The sequence below is a fragment of the Trichosurus vulpecula genome, chromosome 8 (genome assembly GCF_011100635.1).
Source record: "Trichosurus vulpecula isolate mTriVul1 chromosome 8, mTriVul1.pri, whole genome shotgun sequence".
Lineage (NCBI taxonomy): Eukaryota > Metazoa > Chordata > Mammalia > Diprotodontia > Phalangeridae > Trichosurus > Trichosurus vulpecula.
The window spans coordinates 197,313,076-197,326,371 of NC_050580.1; the positions used below are offsets into that span (position 1 = coordinate 197,313,076).

The following is a 13,296-nucleotide window of genomic DNA, read 5'->3' on the forward strand; positions in this document are numbered from 1 at the left end:
GGACTCAAAGGTTATAATTGCATTGTATAAGATCAGCAGGGCCTAACAAACAAGATAGGGGCAGAGTGTTATAGTAGAAAGAACACTGGATTTAGGGGTGCAGGGGATTTGTGTTTAAATCTTGGCACTACCACTTACCACCTATGTAACCTTGGAAAAGTCACTTAACCTCTCAACCTCTGTTTCTTTTTCTATAAATGGAGGGGGTTGGATAAGATGACTTCTGAGGTTCCTTCCAGCTCTAAAACTATGATTCAAAGATTTGAATGTGGGCCCAGTGATGGACTATATGCCTGGTACTGAAGATCACTCCAGATAAGTTCAGAGAGGCTCCTCAATTAGATGACCTTCCACCATTAGAATGTAAGTTTCTTTGGGGTATGACTGTCTTACTTGTATCCGAATTCCCAGAGCTTAGCACCATACCTGGCACAAAGTTAGTGCATAATGGATACTTTTTCATTCCATCATTCAGGTTGGCCATGAGGAGGTAAGTTTTTTCAACCACAGCAACTCTCAAAGACCTTGTACTATGCTGCAGAGGAGTTAAGATCTGTGTCAGTGGAGGGACTACCCACATTGATGAACCTATATTTTTACAGTCAACAGTTAATCTATTTCTCAAGAGTACAAACTGTACTATGAGCTTCCTCTATAAGGGGTTGGGAACCTTCAGCCTTGAAGCCACATGTGGCCCTCTAGGTCCTCAAGTGCAGCTCTTTGACTGAATCCAGATTTCACAGAATTAATCCCTTTAATAAAAGGATTTGGTCTGCAGAATGTAGACTCAGTCTAAAGGCTTCGTCCAAGAACCTAAAAGGCCACATGTAGCCTGGAGGCTGCAGGTTCCCTGCCCCTGCTAGCTCTTTGATCTAGAGATCAAAATCAAATGTCCAACACTGAAGGAAGCAGATGTAGTACCTAAAGGGGCATAGGTGAAACATCTACAGTAGAAGTGTCAAAGACTTGGCAAAAGGGGATGGTAATGGATTAGGGTCAAGTAACTAATTCCAACAGAGAAAAAAAAAACCCAAGAAAGAAGCTGAGACTGAGAGGGAGTTCAAAGTGTACGACGGGGATGCAAGAAGTAAAGGAACCATGAGTGAACAGTATGAGGTCTAATTAAGTTACTAAGGATAAGGAAAAAGGAAATAGGATAAAGAAGAAAAATCAGTGATTGATTTGGCCTGTGATCTTTTCATGATAACAGTCTGAAACTGCGGATGCTACAGAATTCAAAAGATAAACTGGGGGTGGGGCAAGCACCAAATAAGCAACTAAAACATCAATGGGAGCTAAACAGACCAGTAACTGTACTCCTTAACCATTAGCAAAAGGTCAGTAGAAGGAAAAAATGGCCACATTGGAAGAAATTAATGGAGGATATAGGAAGGGAAAATCTAAGCTTCAGAGATTAACTAGATACGTAGAGTAAGACAGTTATTAGGAAAGGCTAGTTAATTTATACCTCCAAAATAGAATAAGAGGATAAAGAGTTAAGTACAAAAGGTAAAAGAATATATAAATTTCCTAAGCTGTAAAGCTAGCTAAACACTGGAACCAAAGAATCATCATTCTTGGAGAATTCTAAGCAGCTATATGAGACAGAATGGCTATAGTCTTGCTTGAGTAGAGACAAGTTTTGAGTAGACAATCCTTTGAGAATTCCCAAGGTGCTGAGATTTTCTGATTAGGGAAAAAAACTGTATAGGAAAAGGACTACATATTATAATATCATTTGTAATACTTGTAATAAAAGAAATATTCTGGAGGAATAATTTAGGTACATACTGTCATTTAAATTTCAATAGTATCCATGGCAGAGAATAATCACATAATACATCTGGTTCTGATTGGTCTACAATACATCTGGTTCTGATTGGTCTACATGTTTTGAACCTTTTACAAGACCAAAGAAAATCCTGTCAATAATAGCACACTATCCAAGAATTCAGCATAATAAAATAAAATTTCAACAAAAGCAATAACAACAAAAATGCAACTAACATACTTAAGCACAACAAAGCAATTAATGGGTTATTAGTTAATAAATAGAAATGGCAAGTCATGGTAGGGGCAAAACTATCAGAGACAGGGTTATTTTGTTTTAGCAGTCCAATCACACTGACTGTAGCTACAAAGAGTTGTTCCCTAAACAAACAGCAATTAGCTATAGTCATTTTTCAAAAGTCTAGCTTTCAGTGAAACAGTAGAAGACTTGATCCTATTAGAGAGTAAAGCAAATAAAGTATTTCCTTGGGGCTAAAAGCAGATAATTGACTTTTCTAGTATCAGATGCTCAGCATAAGCCATCTGCCTGCTGCCAGTCAGGGGTATAAGAATATGACTAGAATAAAGACCACCATTTACATTTCAGAGGAGATACTACATATTTCAATATTAAATTATTTCAGCAATGAAAATTCAAATAATTTAGAAAACAAACACCAATAAGATATTATAATCATTTTGGCTATATAGTTAAATATAAGGAGTACAATAAAACAGATGACAAAATATGTTTATAATCAAAGGACTTGAATTTATTTCATATTTGTCCTACCCCCTGCCCAAGAATAGCGTCTGGCACACAGAAGGTGCTAAATAAATGCTTATTAAGTTGAGTTGAATTGTTATGTTATGAAATTGTGCCAACCTTCACCTCCCTTCTAGATTAACTATCCAACAACATGTTTGCACCAGGGGATATTAATCAATATTTCTCTTATAAGATCTTAAGTTTGACACTCCCTACTCTAACCATATCTCCTTTATTTGCTTTCTCCAACTTTTCCACCTCCAATTACATTTTTCTCACCTTCCAATCACTGAATCTTCCCACTTCATCTACTCTACTGGCTCCTTTCTAACTACCCTTGATTTCCTAGCAAGCAAAACTTGGCCAACTATCTCAATGATGTCTCAGCACTCTAAAATCATTCACACTTTATCAAAAACTCAACTCTTGCCCACCTTTGCATTTTCTCTGTTGCTCCCACCAGACCAGAAGTAATGCTTAAGAAAAACACCTTATCCTATAAGTTCATCCTATGCAATCTCAAGGCTCATTGCTATTTGACAATTCATTTATTCATCTTTCATTAAACTGCCACGATGCTCAGTAACTGAAATTTTCATCCACTTTTCTCTGCTCCTTAATTTTCAGAGATTAACTTCACTTTCGAATTTACTAAGATCCTCTGCCACAAGTACCTTCATTTACTTACTCCTCCTTCTCCTCCTCACTTTTACATATGTCTCACTACATCCATTCTTTAATCCTTCTTTCTAGTTTTTGAAAGAGATTATCTCTCTTTCTCTTCTAAGACAAATCCTTCCACAGATACTCTAAAGTCCACTCTTTTGGGATTCCTAAGTGAACTTCATCTCATACCCTTTGGATTCCTTTCATTTATATGGCAAACATTTGTTAAACACCACTTTTATGCAAAGCATTGGTACTAGCTTTCAAGGGAATAAAAAGATAAAGACATAATTCCCTGCTTTAAAAGAGTTTAAAAATCTAGTAAAGTTGGCAATATGTAGTCAGCTACATGTAATATGGATTGAAATATGATAAATGCAAAAGAAGGGTATAAAGAGGATACAAAGAGCTCATCAGGAGAATTTAGTTCTAGCCAGGGATGGGAGGTGGGGCGAGGAGGAATTAGGAAACATCTCAGGAGAAAAGCCAGATTTTTAGATGGGCTAAAGGTTGGATAGCATTTTAGTAGGTGGAAATGAAGACAAAAGTATTTCAGGAATGGATGTATGTGAGCCAAGGATGAAACTTCTCTCTTCAAAGTTACCAATGGTCTCTAAACTGCTAAATCTAATGGCCTTTTCTCAAGCCTTATTCAACTAGAGCTCTCTGCTAAAGGTGAAGGAGATAGACCACCTCCTTCTTTCTGAAACTTTCTCTTCCCCTTCCTTGCCTTCCATGCCACTGTGTCCTCTTGGTTCTCCTTTCATGGGTCCACTCCTTAGTCTCTGAGATGAATCACTATCCTCTCCTTCCCATTAAGTGTGTGTGCCCACAAAGTTCGGTCCTCAGCCCTCTTCTCAGTCAGTAAATAAGCATTTATTTAGTGCCTACTATGTGCCAGCCACTGTGTCAAGTGTTAGGGATATGAAGAAAGGCAAAACACAGTCTCTGCCCTCAAGGACCTCGTAATCTAATGGAGGAGACAACATGCAAAAAAATTATACACAAGCAGAATATATACAGGATAAATAGAAAATAATCAAGAGAGCATTTGGGAAAGGCTTCCTAGAGAAGATATTTTGGATGGAGCTTGAAGGAAGCCAGGAACTGGAGATGAAGAGGGAGATCCATTTATCCAGTCCTAACCTCTTCTCTCTACACTTGGTCCTTTGCTGATCTCATCAGTTCCCATGGGATCTATTATAAAGATGATTAACAAATATAGATATTCAGCCCTAATTTCCCTCTAGTTCTACATCTCCAATTGGATATCTCATTGGGATCTACAACTCAACATGTTCAAAACAGAAATAAGATTTTCCAAACACATCCTTTTCCCAAACTTCCTTATTTCTCTTAAGGATTCCACTATCCCTCCAGCATCAGAGTTCACAACCTTAAAATTATCCTCTACTCTTCCCTCTCATTCTACTTCCTCCTCCCACCCAGTAAGGTTTTTCTTTTAACAATTAATTTATTCTTACAATACAATTTTATTGATTTCTTTTGTTTTTACATTACAATCATTTTCCCCAGCATCACTATATTGAAACCTCCCTTAAGACAAAGAAAAAATATTTAAGCAAAAGTGTAAAATATAGTGAAATCTGACAGTATCCAATATTCTTCTTCTTATTCCTCTCTTTCTTCTGTGAAGGAAGTAGCATGTTTATCTGTTGTTCAGATCCTCAACAGTTTTTCAATTACCTAGTGTTTGACTTTTAATGAACTTTTCACTGATGTAACTGTGTGCTGTTCTCCTGGTTCTGTTTCCTTTACTTTCTATTAGTTCATACAAATCTTCCCATATTTCTCTAAATTTCTCATGTTCACAATTCATTACTGTACTAAGATATTTCATTAGATTAACACATAGTTTTTTTAGCCTTTTCCCAACTGAAAGGCATGTGATTTTTGGCAGTTCTTTTTTTATTACAAAGAATACTTCTATGAATATCTATGGTATTAACTAGATCATTATTTCTATCATAGATTTCCTTGCAGTAGCGAGACTGTTAGATCAAAGAGTTATTCTTGTACAAAGATTTGAAAAAGAAAAAGAAAAAAGTAGTTCAACAAAACCAACTAACATATCAACCTTGTCTAACAATATATACGTCTGGATTATGCAAGAAAAGTTAAGTGTTAATACTTTTGCAGTTCTAGATTTATAACCTGTGACATACTTTCAATCCATCACAGTCATACACAGGAATGGTCACCCACTGGAGCCTGTCATCACTCTTAAGTGTCCCACTTCTTTGATCAAGAATTCTGAAATTCTACTCTCTGGCCATAACCTTCTTTCCTTCCATTTCTCCCTGTGTTTTGCTCCTCCTAAGCATATCCTTTAGCTTTACCATAACTTCCAGTCTCTCATTCACTCCAAAGCCAAGCCTTGCTTTGGCTTCACTGTCATCCCTGGTATACTGTGACTGCTATAGTCAATGAATTCAACTATAAAAGAACTTCTACTCCTGAATTCTTCTACTCCAACTTAGGATTACCCCCATCATCCACTTCTTCTGCTTATTCTCACATTCTACTGAACTGTGCTTAAGGAAAATCACACAAACATGGACTACATCTACTACAAATTTATGTAATCTAATTTCAACTGAGTCCTCAGGGCTGGAAGACCATCCTTTTATTTTTTCTAATTTATTTCTTTAAAAATAAGTTTCTACTGATTTTTTTTACAATGCATAAATTTCTCTATATATTCATCTCCCACCATCTCCCTCTCCCAGAGAGCCATCTCTTATAACAAAGAATATTTTAAAAGAGAAAAAGAAAAAAAGGAAGTAAAACTGTCTATACATTGGAAAAAAATTTGGAAAGATGTACAATATTCCACACCAATGGACCTCCCACCTCTGCAAAAGAGTGGGGGAAAGTGTTTTCTCACATCTACTCTTTGAGGCCATACTTTTTTTTTAACTTTGCAACATTCATTTTTTATTGTTTTGTAGTTGTTCTTTCCATTTACATTGTTGTAGTCATGTATATTTTTTATTCGTTTATATCAGTTCAATGTAAGTCTTCCCATACTTCTCTGTGTTCATTATATTCATTGTTTCTATAACATAATAATATTCCATTAAGTTTTTATACCACAATTGGTTTAGTTATTTCCAATTGATGGCTATCTACTTTATTTCCAGTTCTTTGCTACTATAAGAAAAGCTGCTATAAATATTTTGATATATAAGTCTAATAGTGGAATCTCTTGGTCCAAGAGTATGTACATTTTAGTGATTTTATTTGCATAATTCTAAATTGCTTTTTTTTAACTCTTTTTTATTTTTAATTTAATTTATTTAATATATTAGTTTTCAGCATTGATTTTCACAAGAGTTTGAATTACAAATTTTTTCCGCATTTCTACCCTCCCACCCACTCCAAGATAAATTGCTTTTTTAAACATACTAATTCAGAGCTCCACCAATGACGAAGTAGTGTGCTTATCTTCCAATAATTCCTCCAAACATGATTATTCTTACCTTCTGTGATCTTTCCCATTTTGATATGTGATGAAACACTTCAGGGGTTTTGTGATTTACATATCTCTTAATTTTAGTGATTTGAAGCGTTCTTTCATGTGGTTAATAGTTTGCAATTTTTGTTTTTTTGTTCTAATCCCTACTCTTTTTTTACTTTTTTTTATTCTTTGTAAATACTATTTATTTTTTCCAGTTACATGTAAAGATAGTTTTCAACATTCATTTTTATAAAATTTTGAGTTCCAAATTTTTCTCTCTCTCTCCCCCCTTCCCCTTCCCCAAGATGGCAAGCAATCTGATATAGGTTATACATATGCAATCATGTTAAACATATTTCTACATTAGTCATGTCATGAAAGAAGAAACAGAATAGAAAAGAAAAACCACAAAAACCAAAGAAAACAAAAAATGGTGAAAATAGTATGCTTCAATCTGCATTCAGACTCCCACTGGTTCTTTCTCTGGATGTGGATGGCATTTTCCATCATGAGTCTTTTGGAACTGTCTTAGATCATTGTATTGCTGAGAAAGAGCTAAGTCTATCATAGTTGATCATCATACAATATTGCTGTTATTGTGTACAATGTTCTCCTAGTTCTTGAGATTCTTTTCGGAGAAAATTTGCTCATATATTTTTACCAATTATCTACTGGGAATGGTTTTGGGTTTTAGGTTTTATATTTGTTTACTGTTAATAAATCTTGGATACTAAAATCCTCATGTGAAAAGGATATTTGATACAAATAGTTTTTTCCCATTTTGCCATTTCATGTCTTTATCCTAGATGAATTAATTTTGTTTGTGCTGAAGCTTTTAAATTTCATGTAATAAGAATTTTAACTTATGTAAATGTCTCTATCACTTGTTTGGTTAAGAATATACCTCCTAAGACCTTTATAAAATGACATTGAAGTGCCATCCGGACCTAGTCTCCATTTCTGCAGCTCCATCAGTTGCAATAGTGTTAGGTTTTTGAACCTTACCATACCTTCCCAGAAAATATAAAGTCAGTAATTTAAACAGCCTACCAGTGATTGCCATTAGACTGTTTCATCCTGGTAGTTATATGTAGAATCCAAGGAATGCCTTCACATCACTTTTTAGCCAAAATAAATGGCATTATATGCATCCCTTGTAGAACTAAGATGAATATGATAGTTAATATAAATAGCTTAGGAAACTGCAAAGGGTTAAGCTAATTGAATGCCTTGAAAGTATGATCCACTGGTCAGATGCTAAACTTCATTCAGTATTACTTAGAGTTGCACTTAATTGCAGTTCCTAAAGTTCTTGTGCTTTGTATACCTAAACTGCCTTTAACACGCCTATTATGACATGGCAGCGCATACACACACAAATATATACACACATAGATACATATATGTACATATACACACACAGATATACACATATTGATATATATACATATATTTATATGTGTAACTATGCATTGAAAGCACTTTTATATAATAAAGTTGGCCCCTTCAAAAGGGAACACCAATTAAGTTGTAACTGTCATCAAATTATTGTAGAACCTATAGTACCTCAGTATTCAGTTGTGTTATCTACATATCTTCTTAAATGAAGTATTTGTTAATACCTTTTTATTTTCCATTGAATGTACACTACAGGAGTAGGAGTTAAGTGTTTATGATGTAAGTCTTGCAGCACTAAAGATATTTTGAATAATGTTATAATGGGAATTTCTGTACGAAAAGAACCTTAAATGGAACACTGTTTTTGAGAACAAACTCCCTACCCCCACAAAATTGGCCATGTTACAATAAAACTTGTGATTTATTACAGGAAAAAAAATATACCTCCTAAAAATGTCTCCTACCTATAGCAGTGAAAGGTATATGATCTGCTTCTCTTTTGATTTTTTTATCGTATCATCCTTAATGTACAGGTCATATATCCATTTTGAATTTATTGTGAGATATAGTATAAGATATTGGTCTAAGCCTAATTTCTGCCAAAATGCTTTTCAGTTTTTCCAGTAGTACTGATCAAACAGAGAGCTCTTTCCTAAGTAATTTATGTTTGAGGGTTTGTAAAAAGGCTTATTGAGTTCAATTATTTGGATTCTCTCTTATCTCATCTGTACTATTAATTTACTTCTCTATTTTTAAAGAAATACCAAATGATTTTGATGGCTATTCCTTTATAGTCTACTTTAAGGTCTATAAGTGCTATTCCCCCTTCATTCCTACCATGCTGAATTAATCCTCTGATACTCTAGATCTTTTGTTCCTCCAAATGGATACTTATTTATTGAATTTTGTAAAATATCCCTCTGGTAGTTTGACTGGTATAGCATTAAAAGTGTAAATTCACAATTTGGTAGTATTGCCATTTTTATTATATTGGACAACTCAACTGTAAGCACTGAATATTCATTCTAGTATCTGAAGTTTATTATTTAAGGAACACTTTATAATTTAATCTAAGCAAGTATTTTGTGTGCTTTGAAGAAGACTGACCCCCAAATGTTTTATATATTTTATAGTTTCTTCCTAATTGGGTATCTATCATATTCCTTGCAGTACCTGTTCCAAAACTCCCATACTGACTTCCCTCTTCCCTCTCTGTAGAGGATTTCACCTCATACTTTTCTGAGAAAATAGCGGCCAGCTGCCACAAGCTCCCACTTCTCCCTTCAACATCATGCTTTGTTCTCTCTTTGTCTTCAGTCTCTAATGAAAAAGTGGCTTTTCTTACCAAAGACAACTCCTCTACTTTCGATCTTTATTCCATTCTCTTTGGTCTTTTTCAGGAGTCTGCCCAGGAAATCTGCCAACCTTTCAAATTTTAAACCCTCCTCTATAGATTCCTTCTGAGCAATAAACATGACTAAAGCTTTCCCCATTCTTAAAAAAAAGAAAAACCTTCACTTGACCCTATCATTACTACAAAAAATGTATCTAGCCACTCCTAGGCTGTATTTCATTTTCCATTCACCAGAGAAACTTTGTCTTCTGCCATGATGTTTGCTATCTATGTACTGAGTCCATTCCCCTACTCCCCTTCTCCTCTCTGCTTTCCACTTTTTACCTTAGAGATAGTAAGCAGGTCAGTACTACCATTGCTCCTTGTTAGGAAGTAAAAATAAACATCCCTATGGATCCACTTCACCATTCCTGTGATTCCCCAGACCATTACTCCCCTACATGTGTTGTTTCTCCCCAAAAGAATATAATCCTGAAGGCAGGAATGGTCTCACTTTTGTATATGTATCTTTGGTGTCTACGTTAACATTTGGTATATACAAGGCACTTAAGAGGGGCAGTTAGGTGGCTGCCAGCAGACAAACTACAGGGCCTGGAGTCAGGAAGACTCATCTTCATGAGTTCAAATAGGGCCTCATGCACTTATTAGATATGTGATACTGGGCAAGCCACTTAACCTTGTTTGCCTCAGTAGTCTCATCTGTAAAATGATCTGGAGAAGGGAATGACAAACCACTCCACTGATATCTTAGCTAAGAAAATCCCAAATGGGGCCGCTAGGTGGTGCAGTGAGTAGAGCACCAGCCCTGGAGTCAGGAGGACCTAAGTTCAAATCCGGCCTCAGACACTTGACACACTTACTAGCTGTGTGACCTTGGGCAAGTCACTTAATGCTAATTTCCCTGCCTTCCCCCTCCAAAAAAAATAGCAAATGGGATCACAAAAAGTTGGAATTGACTGAATAACAAGTTTGTGCATCTCAAGTTTCTTTTTACCTACTACAATTCTGCTTTGCTCATAGAGCACAGCACCTTCCTTGAGGTGGGCACACCATGCTGGGCAGTCCTGTGCTAGTGTCTCCTACATTTCACAATTGATTCCAAAGTCCCTGTCACTGTCAAGTGAGTCAACATCAGATATGGCTGTAGTTTTATCAGGGAAATAACAATAAAGAAGATACATTCCTACTGGTTTTGCCATTGCACTCTAATGGGACCTTTTCATCTGATTTACTAGTGAAATCTGCTATGTGTTGTCTTTATTAGAACATGACCTCCTTAAGAGCGGGAACTGTCTTGCTTTTCTATCTGTGAGCCCAACACTTAGCCCAGTGCTTTGCATAGTATTTAATAAGTGCCATTTCATCTATCCATCTGACCATCCATTCATGTCTGCTTATGTTTTGTCTGTATTCTTCAAATTCAACACTTCTTACAAAGCAATAATATTCCATTGCATTTCTGTTTACATTGTTTCCAGTTCTTTGCAACATTTTGTAGTTATTTTAAATGGAAATTCTCTTTGTGTTCCTGGATTTGTTCATAATGCCAAGAAATGCTAATGATTTTGTGCCAAGAAATGCTAATGATTTTGTGTATTTATTTTGTATCTAGCAAGTTTATTAATGCCATTAATCCGTTCAATTAGTTTCTTCTCTCATTCCCAAAGGTTCTGGGTAAGCCATATTTTTGTCCATAAGTAAGAATGATTTTGTTTCTTCTTTACTAACATTTTATACTCTTAGTTTCTTTTTTAAAATCTTATTGCTGTAGCTTTAGGAAGCAATGTGTTTGAGTCTCATTTTAAATACTTACTTGCTGTCTGACTCTGAGCAAGTCACTTAATTTCTCTAAACCTCAGTTTCCTCATCCATAAAATGGAGATAGTAGCAGTACCTACCTCACAGGGTTGTTACAAGGATCAAATGAGAAAATGTGTGTATGGTATTTAGCAAACACACACACATATATGTCTATGTATGTATAGAGATCTTACTAAATGCATATATATGCATATAAAGATCTCTATATATCTGAATGTGAAAGAGAGATCTTTTATTTTAAAAACTGTATCTGTTCTTTGTTCTCTTTGGCCTTGCCAAAGGCCATTGCAAGACTTAGAGAGCATTTCTGGCAATAAAATCTTGACCTGAGAAAGTTTAGAGCAGGCCTAAACACTTCAGTAAGGAATAATAAAGTAGCACAAATCACCGTTTCTACCTGGTTTTTTTTTTTTGGAGGAGCCAGGAGTAAGAATGATGCCTTGATGAACTTGTATTGTCTTCCTAAAGGCAAAATTCTTAAACGGGCACAAAATAAATAAGAGTGAAAACATCTGCCAAGACGTTTCATTAATCAAAAACAAAAACTGGAGGCTTAGAGATACTTACATTTTTTCTAACCATAAATGATGGTAATGAATAATATGGTAGCATTATTCTCAAGACACACCAGCCAGCTTCCTGGAAACCAAAGTCTTTGGATCCAGGGGGAATATATTTTCAAAGCTGAAGCTTATGGGAATTGATGGAAAAGCACTACAGGAGTGGCAACTGCAACTTAATTTAACTCAAAAATGAAAGTGACAAAACTTGGACATAGATACCAGACCCATTTCTCAATAAATGTGATTCAGAGTGTACATAAGATGGGTGTGTGACTTCATCTCTTTGGCAGCTAAGATAGAGGGTTGGAAAAAGAAGACACCCTGAGCAGAAGAGACCATCATGTGGATGTGTCCACTATTCCCAACTTCTATTCTTGACCATATTTTCTTCTTTCTGGGGGCATTAGAATAGATAGGAGGTAGAAGGCCCCTCAGGAGTAGCCTGTTATGGTTGACAGATCTAAGAGGAGATCAAAATAGGTCTTCAAGCAGTCACTTAGCTATTAGACATTTAATTACTTAATTTCATCAAGGCAAGGGTTGAGTAGTAGAGGTGAAAAGTGCCCAGTTATGCATCATCCATTAAAAGCCTTAAAGCATCTACCTTGTGTAGGGAACTCTACTATAACAAAAATAAGAGGCTGCTTGAGGGGAAGGTTGACAACACATGAGAAAAAAGGAGTTTGAGAGAAGAGTTTAAGATTGTAGGAAATAGAAAAAATGTTTTAAAAAGACAACTCATTATTTGTCCTTGGACAATAATATAATCCTCACTTTCTAGAACCCTGGGGCAATGAGCCCTGCTGGGCAGTTGGAGTTTCTGAATAGCTGATGACTCTCTCTTGAGCACAAAGCTTTTACAATTTCAACCATTTTGGCTAGACATCTCTTAAGAAATATTGCTCATTTCTCTGACTCTTTAGAGTACAATGAACATATCTTAATGACTCAGGATCATGATAAAGTCAGGTTCTTTCTGGCTTTGAAATTCTATAGTTGGGTAATTCTAAAACTTTGAATATCAATATGGTATTATAACATAAGAGTCCCACAAAAGTCAGTTTAGTGTGCAAAGCTGTCCAAGTTTAAAGCTGTATTAAGACTTTTGAGATACCTTGTATGCTAATACAATAGATAACAGTTATTTATTTCTATCATGAATGGTCTCAGACTTCTATGCCTTTGTGAGTCTTGGCTTTTTAGAGTTCATCTGCTTTCCTTCTTATTCCTCCTTTTCATAACCTATAGCAGTTCTGTAATGGTAATCAGGGCAGGATTTTTTGCTGTTCTTCTCTTTTGGAATGCTAAGGCTATTCGGTATCTTTGATGAATCTGGCCTTTGTTTGAATGGGGGAGGTAAAGTGGGATCTTTTCATTTGGAGTGCTTCTCAGCACTGAGACAATTGGGAGTCATTGATTTTTATATGATGTGGTGCTAGAGATTGAGGAACTTTCCCACACCCTAAATGCTAAG

General features: G+C 35.6%; 1 protein-coding gene across 1 annotated transcript in view; it reads right to left on the minus strand.

Moving 5' to 3' along the window:
• Window positions 1-13,296, minus strand: part of TTBK2 (tau tubulin kinase 2) — a 204,850-nt gene that overhangs the window by 94,929 nt on the left and 96,625 nt on the right. The window lies entirely within an intron of this gene.